We start from the raw sequence: 17581 nt of genomic DNA on the forward strand, positions 1-17581 counted from the left end.
TACACTGAGACAGCTAAAATTAAGGACCATTTGGGAGTTATTACCGAAATCTAATCTAGTAGAAGGTTTATAAAATATATGAGTATATGAAGGCAATTTAAACAAAATCACCAAAGAATAGGAGAGGTACATCCTTAACTGCTACTGTCACCAGATGAAGTTTTCATTAATGGCATTTTGTTACTTCTAATTTAGTTCTTGCCCAAAGGGGTCTTGTGGGAATTACCAAATAGCAAAGGCTGTTGTCAGGACTGTAGGTTGCTCTCTACACACTGAGGGCAAGTCCACATTGCTGAAGACAACACTGACACAACCCGCTGAACATAGAGAAGTAGAGCTGGTGTCTGTGGAGAGTCTTCAGCCCTACTCTTAGCATCTCTGGTATAGTATGGCACTCTGAACCAACTCAGCCACAAACCCATTGACCAACAATGCTGTTCTGCCTGGAGGATATCCGAGGATAATGAGGGCACAGAGCTTGTGGGAGTAACCAAACCATATCTGATTAGACACAAGACTCAATCCATGAGACAGAACCTATTCCCAACACTGCTTGGTGAACAAGAACCTAAGACTAGATAGCCCAGGGACCTAGGGTAAAACTGAATACTGATGTCTTAAAAAAAAAAAAGAAAGCAATTAAATGACTCCTAAATTAAATGACTCTTAATGACATTCTGCTACAGTCATACATCAGTGTCTTGCTCAGCCATCATCAGAAAAACTGAATCCTGCAGCAGATAGAAACAAATACAGGGACTAACAGATAGGCATTATGAAAGAGTAAGAGACCTTGGAACACTCAGCCCAAAACAGTGTGTCTCAATCAAATCCCTCCCCTTAGGGCACCCTGCAGAAGGGGAGGGTCAAAGAATGTAAGAGCCAGAGAGGACACCGAGAAAACAAGGCCCTCTAAAACAACATGATCAAAGCTCACATGAACTCACAGAGACTGAGGCAGCATGCATGGGGCCTGTACAGGTCTGTACCAAGTCCTTTGCATTTGTATTATGACTTTCAGTTTAGTGTTTTCATGGGATTCCTGAGTGTGGGAATGAGTGGTCCTCTGTGTTTTGTGCATTTTCTTGATCTATTTACCTTCTGTTTGATTGTTTGCACAATTTCAGTATGTTAACTTGTGTTTTATCTTATTATGTCTTATTTTATTCTATCTTATTTTATTTTATCATTTCTGAACTTAAAAAAAGAAATCAAAAGAACAAGGAAAGGAAAGAAAACATGACTGCTATCTTTCTGTCCCTGGGTTTGATGGAGGAGAAGGTTTATTGTAGATCTGCAGGAGAGCATAGCCAGAGGCAGGAACAGAAACATCTGAGTGAGTCCAGACTGGTCATTACCTTGAGCCACATGGGGAGAGGGGAAGGGAGAGGGGAAGGGGAAGGGCAGAGATGGGAACCAGGTGCAGCAACCAAGAGGCTCAAAAGTGAAATAAAACAAAACAAAATCATTACTATGGAAAAATATTTTCTCTAGATATAAAATATATAAGCTATATGCTAAATATTTAATATACTAAAGATAATTTCTTTTAAACTGTATAAACTATTAAATGTTTTCAAATTTGATATGTATATATTATTATATACTTACACAAATTTTTCTATAGATTGTATTAGTGATTTATGACATGGATAAAAGAATTAAAATTTTAAATATCCATTAACATTCCACTTTATTACTGTTAAGTTGTGCCAGAATGGTTATAGGGTTATAGAGTTGGGGGTGGAACAAAAAATTATACTCACTGTTCTCCTTAAGAAAAGAAAAGGGGGAGTGGATAGGTATAGGACATTAAGGTAGATTATTGTATATACTAGTAAACTAATTTAGCAAAATATCAGCTTTAGATAATTTGCATTGCTGTGGATTCTTGTATATAGCATACAAGATGTAAACTATTTTTATATTCCTATTTAAGAAAATTTGCATATTGATACAAATACAAAACTATATTTCTTGTATTGTATATATATTTCCACTCCTGTTTGAAATAAATTCATACAAATGTAAAAAAAAATATACAAACAGAGCAGGCAACCAAAATGGTTGGATTATATAGGGAAGAGCAGCCCAGCCCCTGGACTGGAGAGTTCAGGGTAGGGGGCAGCTGGTTGCCATCCAGGAGGGCCCTGCAACAGGTAGGTATTGAGGGGTGCAGGAAGAACCTGGCAGCCAGGTCTGCTTTGATATGTTAAATAGGCACCTCAGCCATTTGTGCCAGGTTTGAAACCTAACAATTCCCACTTAGAAGGGCATAGATCTAATTGTCAGAGGAGGTAGGGTGTGACTGGTATGAGTAGAGAAAGGGGACACCATATTCAGGATATATTTTATGAGAATATAATCTATTTTCAATAACAAGAAAAATATAAATACAACTAAGCCATTTAAAATATTTGAGACTACATCAAAAATATTTAGTTTCAAAACCAGTTTCTCTAAAAAGAGCATTTTTAAAATGTCTTGAAGAGTTATAGTATATCAATATTATTCCATCATGGAGCACTTTAGAAAGGAGATTTTAGTATATTTTAAATATTGTCTTTAAGTTTTTTTTGGAAAGTGATCTCACACTTACTAAAATGTTTCCACTGGATGGCATCCCATATTTTGATTCTTTTTGTTAAATGTGGAGATTGAAACACAGACAATAAGTACAGCATTCAACAAGCACACCTAGACTTTACTGAAAGAGGGTGCCTGTGTTTATCGTCATTTTAAAGTTGTTACTTTGAACTTTCAGCATTCCCGTTTAGGAAACAGGATCCCAACACAAAAGTCGACTTTCTGCCAGTCAGAATTTTCTGCAGGAGGCCTCTGAAGGGAGGGCTGTGGCAGCTGCTCAGCTTACATGCTTAAAAAAGAATCTCTGCCCAGCATGTTTCTAGATTCTTTACAGAATCCTTAAAGAGTCATAAAATACAGAAAATTGACTGCTACAATTATACCTCCAAACATAGCATTTATTTGTGTAAAGGGCCTTCATCTATCTTCATAGAACACAGGATAAAACATTAGAGGAGCAAATCCACAACCTCACTGGTTTAGGCCCAGTTCTTGGGATTTATGCAGTGCTGTGTAGATAGGACAGCACCCTGACTTACACTGTAAGACTCTTGAGGTCAGGAAGAATGGCTGTTTCTCATCTTTGTTCAACAGGAAAAATACTTATTAAATCAGGAGGTGAGTAGACTCACCACACTTCTTGGTATCCTCAACAATAATAACACAGAGATGGACTAACAGTTTTCAAAAGTAATATTTGAAAATATTTAATGAATGTGACTCAGATATAAATAAAATTAGGTGACTTAATGCCAGTAGAGCATAATGACAAATGGCAACAACCATGCTGGAATTCAGCACCCACAACAAATAATTAAACATTGACTGATCCAGACAGAAGACCTTTAAAGTGTTGCCAAACTCTATTTGGATAAACTGAATGTTTACATCAAGCCTAATGATTTCATCAGTCTTAATTATAATTGTGGCTTAGTAAAAGACTCACATCCACTAAAAGTAATGAGGAATGTGTCAAATGTTTGAAGCAAAACAATTAACCACTGCCCAAATGGTTATTGTTGTGCAAATAATCAGAAACTGGGGAAAACACTGGAAACTGTGAGACAGAGGCTGTTGTCTCTGAACTGCCAGAGGTTCCTTTCTGGAGCAGCCCAATGTGGCCAGTTACAATTTATGCACTCCTGCCTCTTTCACAAAATCTTGTGCTGTTATTATTTAGTTTTGAAAAAAATCTGAATCCATTTAAATGAAAAAGACAACCGTTAGAATCATATTCACTTATGTAAGGCAAAATGTACTTGAAAGGAAGTTTGATATTTTACACATAAAATTCTTATTAGTAGAAAAGAGTATCAAGTTTTGAAAATGACAAAATATGCAAAATGGTAAGACTTTTTTGATTTATTTCAACATGTAATAGAAAAAAATTACATAGTGAAAAATACATTGTAATATTTGTATAGCAATAGTCATGCATCAATTAACATTTCTTGTAAATATTTCCATCTTTTGATATAGGACACTTCTGTCTAGATATTACATCACTGTTGGATAGTTGGTTCATTTCACAATAAGGTGGAGATCATCAAAGATCTGTCAAATTTACCTCAATTTTTTTGGTAAGTATAATTTTGGGGAAGAATATTCAACAAAGGAAAAAATATTTCTGCAAAGTATATAGATACTTTGGCTGACTCTGTTCTTTATTATCAAATTTAACTGCAGATAGACAAAGCAGGAAATTTAATCTGATATTAGAGATACCTAAATTATATGTAGTCAAGGATCCTATGTATGGTATTTACAATCTATTTGTTTCAGCAGCATAACAGGAGCATAATAATTCCTTAAAATTACTGTGAAGTTCTTGTCAATTGCTGCAAAGACTACCCTTTTCTCTGTAACATTACATGTTGCATAGTTTTTTTTGTGTGTGTGATAAATGATTAATTAGATGTTATATAGACTTTGTATTAATCTTCTCCCCAAAACTTATATTTTACATGAATTTGTTAATTTTAACAGTTACAATCTGTAGTTGATTTTTATTTTCAGACTAAGACAAGACAAAAGATCCTCTGGTATCTCTCACATGCTCATTATGAAACAGAAAAAGACACAGGTATGTGGGAAGCAAGGCATACACTTTGAACAATTTTGTGATATGTACATGGGGAAAAGAATCTTTGTGAATGCTCTCTCAATGCAAGGGGAAGAGACCATCTACATCCCTGAGTCTAGTGGTTCTCAAGCCCTGTGGATCTTGACTCTTTTGGATGTCTAATGACCCTTTCACAGGGGTCACATATCAGATATACTACATAGCAGATATTTACATTACAGTTCATAACAGTAATAAAATTGTAGTTATGAAGAAGCAAGGGAATAATTTTATGGTGTGGTTCTCTACAATATGAGGAACTATGTTAAAGGATTTCAGCATTTAAAAGTTTGAGCAACACTGCTCTAGTCATTCCTGTAGACACCAGTACCAGGGCAGTGAACATGGCTTCATCCAAGCACAGGAAACAGGGTGACACTGCTGACATAGAACAGAGTCAGTCCTGGCACAAGAATAAAATGAGCTGCACACACCATGGAGGTGTGTCCATCCCTGTCAGGTCCACTGCAACATGGCAATAATGTTGATAAAATGGTCTTAAACCACTTAGATCTTAAGATATTGTCCCAAGTATTTGAGGTGAAATTTATGTCCTTTATATTTAAATTTTTGTAGTAAAAATTAAAAAGTCATAATTATTTACAAGGAGTAACTGGGGCTAGATTTGCCCTTAATTAAACATTAATCACTGGGGGGAAATGAATGCACTTGCCGACTGCAGAGAACTGACATTTGACAATGACTAGATGTGTTCTCTGAGAAAAGAGAAAGAAGGAGGAGGCTTCTAATTCCCCAGAATTATACCTGAATTATATAGTCTGCACTGGGGAAGGAACCCAGCAGGAAAGGGTGTTCTCATCCAGCAGAGGTCATTGAACCAGTTCAAGGAGGTGTAGATGCACAGATTTCTGAAGCAGAATGTGAAGGGGACAAAAGAAAACAGCTCAGAGGTTCCCTTGAACTCCACTCATGAGAGGTCAGGGGTCAGCTCACAAGTGTGAAGAGAATCTTCAGGGGGCACCAAAGTGACAGCAAAGAGCCCATAAAGAGCAACTGGAGAGCTCCGCCCACAGAATTGTAATTCTATCAACAGGAGTTTGGAATAATGTGAGAATACCTACTCAAAAGTAGTGCGGCTAATTTGCCTAACAAAGTTTAAAAAAATATTTTTTTCCTGTTTCTTGGATACTGTACATAGTGTGTCAATTAGCATAGCAGTGAAGACATTGCCACACTCCAGTCTCCTACGGTGGTGTGTCCAGCAGTGGACCTGCTAGGTGCATGCTGGCTCCATCTTTAACTCCATACTTCCCTCCTCCATGTCTGTCAAGTCTCTAATTTTACACCATTTCTAAGGACAAAAATAGTGGACTGTGGATTCAAAATCGATGTGAGTGGAAGTGTACAGTATCTGACTTACTACAATAGACTCGCTTCTCTTGTCCTTCGATATCATCTTCTCTGCACACTCCCACTTCTCACTCTTTGTCCATCTCTAACGCTCTCTGTCCAATAAAGAACAAGAAAAAAAGCCTACCAACAGTAACATCAATGAGGTTCCTTTGTTGAGTTCCAGATGAACTCATAGTCCCATCTGGTACTTTACCACATTGTTAAAGACCTTGAGCTGAAGAGACCCAGGTAGATTATTCCTATTAGGTAAGTCAAAGGATACTTGTGGATACATAAGATATAAGATGAATCTCATGTTCCTTTTTCTGTTTAGATATAAAAGACGTATCTGTTTGGATGTATTAAAAATAACAGGTTTTATTGAATTCTTCAATGCATTTAAGTCCAGGGTGCATAATTAGGAATATGGAGGAAGATAGAATCCTACATGAAGAATAGTACTTCAGTATTTGCCTGCCTTGGAAACATGTTGATAAAAGTTGAATAAAACAGTAAGAAAGTTCAGATATTCATTAATGAGAAATACCTAAGCATCAAGTGTGGACAAGTGTCAAGGTGTTGGGTCTCTGTGGGTGGCAGACATATGGGATTCATGAGCTCCTTTGTTCTTTTCCTCTATGAACATTACTTGACTTCACAGGGAAGCTGTGTGAGCATCTGTTGAAGGAGCTGTGAGAAATGTGAAGACTTCTAGAGCTCCAACCCACAGCATCTCCTTTGCCTCTAATACTGCATGCAAACTTGCTTTGTAGAAAGAAGTATGACAAAAGGTATGATATGAGAATACAGGTGTGTCCTGGCTAGTCTTATGTCAACTTGACACAAGCTGAAATCATCTGAAAGGAGGGAATCTCAATGGAGAAAATGCCCCCATAAGATAGGCTGTAGGCATTTTCTTAGTGACCCATTGCAAGTGGTGCCATCCCTGGGCTGGTGGTTCTGGATTTTATAAGAAAGCAGGCTAAGCAAGCCATGATGACAAAGTCAGTAAACAGCCTCCTCCATGGCCACTGCATCAGCTCCTGCCCTTAAATTCTGGCCCTGTTTGAGTTCCTGCCTTGTCTTCCTTCAACAATGAACTATAATGGCAGAAGTTTAAGCAAAATAAATCCTTTCCTACCAAAGTTGCTTTTGGGTCATGGCATTTCATCACATCGATAGAAGCCCTAAGACAAGATGGAACTGGACTGTAGCTGGACCTAGAGAGTTGTACTGTTTCTCCAAACCCTCTCAGACCCACCTTCTCCACACCTACTAAGGAATAAAAGAACTTATCTGTAAGAAAAGGAAGTAAAATGATACAAGTCCACCAGAACTGAGGAAAGGAAGGGGTATGAAATCCATAAAAGATGAAGCAAAAAAAAAATGGTGATGGGTGCTGGAGAGATGGCTCAGAGGTTAAGAGTACTGGCTGTTCTTCCAGAGGTCCTGAGTTCAATTCCCAGCAACCACATGGTGACGCACAACCATCTGTAATGAGATCTGGTATCCTCTTCTGGCCTGCAGGGATACGTGCAGACAGAACACTGTATACATAATAAATAAAATCTTAAAAAAATGGGAAGCTTATCATTATATTCAGAGCAAACAAAGAAAGATGTGTGAGACTGGACAGATTGCTCAGCAATCAAGAGGACTTAATGCTTATAGAGAGGACCCAGGTTTGGTTCCCAGCACCTACATCAGGCAGTTTTCAGGGAACCTGATATTGTTTGGTAAATACAGACACCTGCAGAAACATAGGGCACATAAATTCATGCAGGCACATACACATAAAATAAATAAAAAGACTTGTCAGGGTCACAGTTCTGAGATACACATGGTACTTCTCTGAGAGTGAGGGACTTCATCAGAGTTTGAAAGAGTGTCCCCAGCCTTTCTAGGGCTACTGTGCTGACTGAAGTAAAAATCAACAGTGGATACAATGGAGTGCTGCTTTCTGGGAGAAGCATAAGCAAAGGTCTCAGGTGGAGAGGAGACTCCTCTGAAATTTGCCCAGCTTAAATTCAGACCTTGAGTGAAGAAGGATTTGTAGGCTTTGATGCACTGCAGTGAATAAACTTCAAACTCAGCTCTTAACCAGATCAGCATAAACCATTACAGTGAAGGTCTAGTAGGACAGATGTGCGTATCTCTATGCACAAACTGTGTTTATTCATTATTATTTTATTTTTTGTGATAAAATCTAGGTACATAGCCCTGGATGACCAGAAACTTGAGGCCATTCTCTTGTTTTTGCCTAGAGAGTGCTCCCCTGAATAACTCTTAAAGCTGTATTATGTTAATTACATAAAGTCCATCTTCCTTTTCTTCTAAAGTGAATTTTCTTATTACTCACATTTCCCCACATCTGGCATATTCTAATTTAACACTGACCATTGAGTATGCTACATTTTAACTATGATTTTGTCTTCCATTGACAGCTGTGGAGTTCGTGGGTCTGATGTGTCTGAGTTCCACTCACTAGCTGATCTCATTCTGGGACTCCTTAAAATTGGCAGGTCATCAGAGAGCAGTGGTTACTCTTGCCTAATAACACATAGAAAATTCTGAAGCCTGGTCATGCCCGAGATAGTCAACTTGCCCCTCAGCTGTGCCAATCTGTGACTCATACATCTCAGCCCTGGCCAGTCCTGAACAGCCCTACAGCTGCTGTTCTCACCCTTGCTCTGTTTCAGCTGTCTGTCCTGGACAGGATCGCCACACACATCTTCAGACTACACTCAGAGACTCAGGTTGGCCACCTGTGGATTCGCATTGTATCCATGGAAGTTCTTCCTCTCTAATATCCTTTCCCTCAAATTCAAGTGGGCTCTGAAACCAGATTCAACCCCAGCCTTGCTAGTCACACTGTGTTATTGCTCTCTCTCCCCACTTTATCTTCTCTTTAAGAAAAAACCTGGGACACACCTCCAAGAACAACATGGAAGTAACTCATCCAGTTTTTTATCATTGTCTTCTGGAAAAATCATATTCTAATGTTTTACGCTTCATTTATAGGATTTAGTTATTCATTCTCAGAGGCTACACCCAACATCAGGTATCAGTAGAAGCAGAATTCCACTGCTGAATGTTCTGAATGTTAAATTCTGTAATAGTATTTCTTCCTAAAATTTCAATTCTTAAAGTAACTGCTGTGATTTATTTTTTATATCCTTTTTTCTGTAGATATGCTCACAGTTTAGTCTCCTGTTTTCAAATAAAATTTTCCATTCTAGTTACTAGGGGAAGGAGACAACATCAATAGAGAACTGTGCATGCCAATGCCTTTTCTGTATTTATGGTGTCTTCCATGCTTGCAGAATTAGTTCCTCTGCCTGCTGCTGATTTAACTTGGCATGTGATTTCTGAGACTTTCCGTTCTCTAGGACACTAATAGAATTCTTCAGATATGATTCATGTTTATGCCAAAAAAGATGTAGAGGAAGTATTAACCCAAGTCCATCCAAGTTACATTGAAGGGTTGAGGTTTCATTGATGAGAATTTGATGTAAATTATGTGCACAAATCTGTGGGGTATCATTTAGAGTACTAGTGCCAGGATAACCCCTGGGAACTCATGCACACCTCAGCACACAGGTGATTTCTTTATTTACACTTCCACAGAGGCAGGGGAATTAGTTTTCTCTCTGGACCACATCACACCTCAAACTGCTTCTCTTTTGTCTTCTTTTCTCAATAGCCCCTGGAGTTCTGTGAACCCCAGCTTAATTTCCCTAGATTTTTCAACTATATTCAAACCTAAAGCTTAATTCTGGTTTTCTCTTTGGCCCCTTGTTTTCACTGACAGTTTTTTCTATATCACATTACCAGCTTGTACTTAAGGTCTTGGAAAAAAACTAAATGCATTTTGCTTGAATCTAGTATATATATATATATATATATATATATATATATATATATATCCCATATATATATGGTGTGTGTGTTTATATATATATTGGTTTTTTGAGACAGGGTTTCTCTGTGTAGCTTTGCGCCTTTCCTGGATCTTGCTCTGTAGACCAGGCTGGCCTCGAACTTACAAAGATCCACCTGGCTCTGCCTCCCAAGTCCTGGGATTAAAGGCATGCACCACCACTGGCTGGCAAGGGTATTTTTTTTCTGAGATGGTTTTATATAATAAAACATAGCAAATGTTTTGCCTCATACTTTGGGGATTCATTTAGAACATAGAAGTTGCAGCATGAATGAAAACATCAAGTTTCAATTCATAATGAATTACTGTGGGAGTGTGCTTCTTGATGATATGGGAATATAGTCTACAGAACAAAGGATAGAGAGAAGTTAAGATATCTTACCTATATTCTCAATGCTGGTGAATATGACATTAGTCGAAAGAAGGAATATTTAAAATGCAGAAAGATCATAAAAATAAAGAACCCAAAGTACTGTATTCAAAGAAAAAGTGGTGACATTTAGGAGAATATAACAAATCTTAGAGAGATATGAGTATCCTAATAAAAAAACACACTCAGATAATAAGAAAAAAAATATTTAAAACCATAGAGGGTGTGCTCTCAGGACCAGGTTCTGGGTGAAGAGGCACGTTGAACACCAAAAGTGTATTTCAGGAGTAAAGCAGAGGGATTAAATACATTTTATAATTGATTGATACAGAAAATTGAAATGGTGTAGATTTAGTTAAAATCACTATTAATTGAATAATAACCATAAATAACCCTTAAGATTTTCAAAAAGGGAAAATATAAGCATGTTGAAAAATTAATGCTATTAATCATAAGGCCCAAATTTAATTGCATTCAAACTTTTTGAAATCTAAAATATTTATAAAGCTAATAAACAGCCAAAATATGAATGTCAAGTAAATACTAGGATTTGGAATTATAACAATTACACATAATTTGGACATGTAAAACATGTATAAAATTTACACATGCATATCTACATACATTTTGAAAAATTACATACCCAGTAATGTAATTGCTACTATATAAAAATTACATAAAGTTTGACATCATGAGATTAAAACACACAAAAAGAAGTAGTCTTTTGATAAATTACTTAAACATAAATGTTGACTCAATGAAAACAAAATCCCGTGTTCATCACATATTGAGATTCTGAGTACTTAAGGAAGAAGTTTGGATAATCCGAAAATCTGCTGAAGAAAGCTAAACAAACCAAAAGGTAAAGAATTTATTAACTCATTACCACATATATAGTCCTCCATCTAAATTGACAAGAACTTGTGGGTTTATTTTAAGATGTCTGTTCAGAAATAACAATGAAAGAAACCAATGTGGGTCACTGTGCTACTTAGGACACACAATTTTAGAGTAACCTTCTTGTGAACTCAAAATAAAAATGAAAATATTTAGCATAATTTAGATATGGGGTACCATTGCACACTCAAGGTGAACAAAAACTAACCATGATTCAATGATAACTTTTCTTTCAACTTTCTTCTCTCACTCTTTATCATATAATTCTAAAGTTAAAAACTCAAATTTACTTTTACAGCAAAGATAAACAATTACAAAAATGTAGGCATAAGTATAAGCTGAAAATATAGCTAAAATATTAGAATATTACAGATACAAGAAGCAACACAAAATATATACATCAATATGGAAAAGTATATCTTCAGTTTAGAAACCTCTTCACTGTGCACTGTACTATAAAATCTCTGAGGAATGTCCTATTGAAAAGGATCCAGGCAAAAATAAAATTTCAAAGAAAGGCTAAAAGTAAGATGACAAGGACAGATTTATAAAACCAATGTTAAGCAGCAAATAGGTATGGTAAAATTAGTATCAGGAAGAATAAAGGAGAACGCAAAGGGAATGTACTGGGATGCAGAAGAATAGTTTCCTATTGACGAAAAGATACAAACCCACAAAAAGCTTGCAACGATCATGAACCTTTAGTTGACAAATTACATTTCATGAGTGTTGTATAAAGCAAAATCTATTAAAAGCAAAAAAGGAAATTGATAAAAACACAATTGTCATCAGAGATTTTAGCACACCATTACAGATCCATGGCAGTTCAACTCATCCTAAAGTAGAAGCACACCACTTCAGAATGAGATAATAAATGGTGTTACAATAATTCCAAGTGCTTTCTTCCCACAAAAGCCTCCCGAGGAGAGTTTGTTGTGTAAGCACCACACTAAACGTGAAGCTGCAGTGCTGAAGCAAGGCTGGCACCGAGGCATCTCCTCTGCCTCTTTGTCCTTACCAGGGAGGGGAAAATGTGTAATCCTACAAAGGAACAGCACAACAGCTGATAGAGTGTCTGCTCAGCTCACGACCCCTACTTCTTTAAAATTACCATTAGAAAGTGCCAGCCCCCAGCTACAGACAAATTACATGACTGTCTACCTTACAGTTGACTGCTTTATACTTGCCCCCAATGATAAGATATGGGAAGCCAGATGCACTGGCTCATACCTGCTCTTAGCCATGAATGTCCAGGAGAATATGTCAATGATCTCCAACACTTTCCCAGTATTATGAATCTAGATAGTGCTGATCCACTGCTGTTAGCATGGGCTTTAAAGTCCAACTCCTGAGCTGTATTCAGATTCCAACACTCAGGTGTGTGTGTGCATACACACATACATGTATGCAACCCTGTAGATACATGTATGTGACCATAAACATGAACACCCCCCCACACACACACATGCACACACACATGCTGACCCTATTTGATATTCAATATTTCTCTTCTTAACTCACTAGCCATGTTAATTTTTCTCCCCTTTAAAAATCATTAGAGGAGTGGATAGATGGCTAAGCATTTAAAACATGCACTCCTCTTGCCATGGTCATGAGTTCAGTTCACAGCACCCATTGCAGGAAGCTCACAATGACTTGTAATTCCAATGTCAGGCAATTCTCACATTCTATTCTGGCCTGAACTGGCACCTGCACTCATGTACACATACCCCCACACAGACACAGACACAGACACATAATTAAAAAATAACAATAAATTTGAAAATCTTTATGAAAAATACTTTAAATTCAACATAATTAAACATGCTTCCATAGATTTCTTCTTATGTATTATGTTGTACATAATTTGAGTCACACCAAATGAAAGTTTGCATGTGCACAGTTGTTTTCATTTGGTAGTGAGTAAATTATGAATTGGACTTGAAATTTATTTTTGTTTATGCTAAGCTAACCCTAATTTTCTTTCTTAGCAGTACTATGATATAAACTCTATAAATATTATTTAGATATTTTGCAACAGGATGTATTTATTTAAGCAAGTGTGAGCTCCAGTAACACTATTGTCTCCATTGAAGATTGTACTTTTCAGTCAGTCATTACCAGATTCATAACCTTTCACTCCTTTGGTTCTATCTACATTAGAAGGATTCAGGCACTTTCAGTTCAGTTTGCCTAAGAAATTTCCTATAGTTCTTTTATTAATTTTTTTGGTTGTTAACAATATGCTTATGTGTCCAATATGTACAGATAGATAATTGATGGATGATACGTGGATAGATAGATGATAGATCTTACGTTATTTGTGTGTATGTGTGTTTGTGTAGTGCATGTATGTGTGCTAAAAGTATGGAAGCATGCAGGTGCACATGGTTGGGTTATTCTAGGCCACTGCAAGATGCTAAGTGTCATCACCAATTACCCCCACCTTATTGTCTTAAGAAATGGTCTCTCACTGAACCAGAAACTCTTCTTTTTGTCTAGGCTGTATAGCAAGTTGTAGGGATACAGTGTTACTGTCCCCAGTGGTTAAATATTAGTCTGGGTCCTGGGAATCTGAATTCAGCCCCTCATCATGCTTGCAGAATAAATGCTCTTGCCACTGAGCCATCTCGCCAGTGCTGTGGATATTGCTCTATATAAATAAAACACTGATGGCCTGTGAACAGGCAGGAAGTAGGTTGCCAGGCAGGAAGTAGGTGGGACAAGGAGAGAGGAGAATTCTGGGAAGTGGAAGGCTGAGGAGGGAGACACAGCAGCCACTGCCAGGACAAGCAGCATGTAAAGACTCTGGTAAGCCACCAGCCACGTGGCAAGGTATAGATTTATAAAAATGGGTTAATTTAAGATAAAAGAACCGTTAGCAAGAAGCCTGCCATGACCATACAGTTTATAAGTGATATAAGCATCTGAGTGATTATTTTATACTTGGATTGTGGGACTGCGGGGCTTGGGGAACCTGGAGAGAAGCCCTCCAGCAACACGCCAGCACTCATCATTTGTTAATGGAATGATCAACCCTGTATTCCTGAACTGACACTAGAATTTCACTCTAAGTTGAAAGTCTGCCTTTGTGTTTAATGCGCTAATGAAGTTCATCTCATTATATACCATTAGTTAGAACATACTGATCACTACTTTTATTTGACTTGATTCTGTTTCCTCTAAATCTGTTTATTCAATTAATATCTCTCTGAAAGCATTCTATATCATGATTCTACTTCAATCAATTTCGGAATGTCTCTAAATGATGACTATATTGGTGGTTAAACACAACATGATAGGACTAAAGGTGAGTATGCAAGAATCACTTTTTATTGAAAAATTTTGCAATACATTGTAGTTTCATCTCTACTGATTTCCCTTTCCCTTCCTCAATCAGAGCCCTGCATGTTTCCATCACTTTTTCTTTTATTATTAGTTGATTCCTGCTGTCCCCCACTCTAGCAGCACCCATGAAAATGGTTTACTGTCTCGGCTTCTGTAGTTATTTCAGGCTATATATTCATAACTGAACACTTGGATCTAGGAACCACAGATGAGAGAGAATAAGTGATGCTTGTCTTTCTGGGCCTGGATGACCTCATTAATATAATATTTTTTTATTCCACCCTGCAAATTTCACAACTTTATTTTTCTTGTCAGCTGAATAGTATTCCACAGTTTATATGTACCATAGTTTCATTATCTCTTCATTTGTGGACGGACACATGTACTTTAGACAAGGACTCAGGGAGCAGAGCAGGGTCTGACCTGAAAGCTTCCTCCCTGAGGACCAGATTTTACAGTACTGGAGGCTGCTTTGCAAGCTTCCAAGGGAGGAAAGCAACCAATGGTATCACCCAACTGTGAAGCCGATGAACCACGACAACACTGCCCAGCATGGCAAGCTATGTCTAAGAGTGCAATAGCATCGTTGAGAGCTTGACAATAGCTCACAGCTGTCTAGTTGTACTTAATACATGCTCAACCGGAGAGAAATTATCCTGGTACTGGAAACTTCATCCAATACCCAGGGCTAGTGATTTCATGGATCACAGAGGAGAATCTACTACCATCAATTTACTAAACCAGCATGATTCCTAACTGCATACTAAATATTTGTCCTGATACCCACAGGTAACTATAGTCTTCAACACTCATGAAAAAGGCTTCTGTTTGCAACAGACAGAGACCATCACAAAGCAACAACAAATCCACCACAACTGGTCAAAATGTGGAGAAAATGCATTATGTGGTACCCAGCACCAGTGGATACAACTAGAAAACAACCCCTACCTCTAAGACTCAAGGAACACCATGGAAAGGGGGAAGAGTTAAAATTTTAAGAGCCAGAAGACTAAGAAATCTGTAAGAGGGTGTCTCCTAACAATGACAGTTAAGCTCTGGCAATAATAGCTCAAAAGTATGGCTGCCTAAACAACCACTGGACAAGGACAACATGGATATTCAACATTGACATGCAAACATGGAAGAGGGAAAGCTCACAGCCCCACCCCATGAGCTAAAGGCAAAGAAAGTACGCTGAAAGTGGAAGGAGTAGTCTTCCCACTGCGGAGCGTTTGAATTGGTTAACCAATACCAAGCGTCAGTCCTGAAATCATGCACATTCAACACTAAATGGACTCATCAGGTTATACCCATATATCTATGTGTATATGTACAGATACATATTACAGATACACATATTACATGTGCATGTATGTACACATAACAGATAAGAGAAGACCATGAGTTTGGAAGGGGATGGAGCATAAGAAAATTGGATTAAGCCAGGCAGTAATGGCACATGTCGTTAATCCCAGCACATGGGAAGCAGAGGCAAGTGGATCTTTGTGAGTTCGAGGCCAGCCTAGTCTGCAGAGATAGATCCAGGACAGGCACCAAAACTACACAGAGAAACCCTGTCTTGAAAAACCAAAAAAAAAAAAAAAGAGAGAGAGAGAGAGAGAGAGAGAGAGAGAGAGAGAGAGAGAGAGAGAGAGAGAGAATTGGATTAAAAAAAGGGAGCAGAAAGAAATATTGTATTTTTGCATATATATAAATATGTATGAATATATATTTGAAATTGTAAATTAATTGCATTTCTCCCTTCCCTTTCCTCTTTCAAACCCTCCCACATACCCCTCCCTGATCTTCTTAAAAATTCTTAGCATGTTTCCTCATCAATTATTATTGCATGCACGCACTTGTATATGTATATATGATCCTAAATATGACCTGTTGAGTCAATGCAATGTTACTTGTATGTATGTTTCCAGAGCTGACCCTTTGGCTCTGGACAGTACATTAGTGCACTCCCCCCTGGAGAACATCACCTTTAACTCTACTTTATTCAGTTGCCTGTGGTTCTTCGTGTAGGGTTTTGGCCTCGTGGACTTCTCCCTGTCTGTTTTGACATTTTTGTTGGTGTCACCTTGTTCAGCTCATTATTGGGAAGTTATGGGAGTGACAATTTATAGGAATAGCTTCTTATGTTACTATGAGACACAATCTCACAGAAAATTTAATAAAAATGTTGGTTATAAAACTTAAAAATACATCTTATCTAATGATTTACTGATCCCCAGGAACAGTATGTGAATACACATTTTTTTCTTCTTTTCTTTGTGTGTTTATCAGTAGATGGACATTTGGCTAATTTCTACTTTTGTCTGTCATGACTAATGCTCTTCTAAACTCTCATGCATAAGTGTTTGTTTGAATACCTGCTTTCAATGTGCTTGACTAAACATCTGTGAGCAGTGTTGTTCCACCATAAAGCAACGCTTGTCTAACACTGTCAAGAACTGTCACACTATTTTCCAGACTGGTTGCAAAATTTCAACTATCTTAACATTTCATAGACTTCTAAATTCCCCAGATTGTTGCACTATTTTTCTCATTTACAGCTAATGTAGCAAAGGGCTTCCCTTTGCATTTGCCTAATAGCTAATGATGTTAAACATTTTTCATATGATTACTACTAAATGTATGTCTTCCCTGAAATTCTACATTATTCTTTGACTCAGTTTTAAATTAAGTGAATTTGTTTTTCTTGTTGAATTGCAAGAATTCTTTATATAATGTGGATATTCAATTCTTTCATTTATATGATGTGCAAACATTTTCCTATGGTACATGGTTATCTTCTGAATTGATTAGTATTGCCCATTGATGAACAAAGGAGTTTAATTTTAGTGAAGAACAATATATGCATTTTTGATTTATAGCTTGTATAAGTAGTAGAATTTCATTTTTGCTGTTGTTACCATTGTTTCATTTTGTTTTTTTAAGTTCTACTCCTCAAACTAAT

General features: G+C 37.3%; 1 long non-coding RNA gene across 1 annotated transcript; it reads left to right on the plus strand.

Moving 5' to 3' along the window:
- Positions 1 to 938: 938 nt before the first annotated feature.
- Positions 939 to 16152, plus strand: LOC119086874. Its single transcript, XR_005090259.1, has 5 exons — positions 939 to 981; positions 4066 to 4166; positions 4603 to 4669; positions 6723 to 6852; positions 15406 to 16152. It is a non-coding gene; the product is annotated as an uncharacterized LOC119086874 (long non-coding RNA).
- The last annotated feature ends 1429 nt before the right edge of the window (positions 16153 to 17581 follow it).

Source organism: Peromyscus leucopus, chromosome 8a, assembly GCF_004664715.2.
Source record: "Peromyscus leucopus breed LL Stock chromosome 8a, UCI_PerLeu_2.1, whole genome shotgun sequence".
NCBI classification, from domain to species: domain Eukaryota; kingdom Metazoa; phylum Chordata; class Mammalia; order Rodentia; family Cricetidae; genus Peromyscus; species Peromyscus leucopus.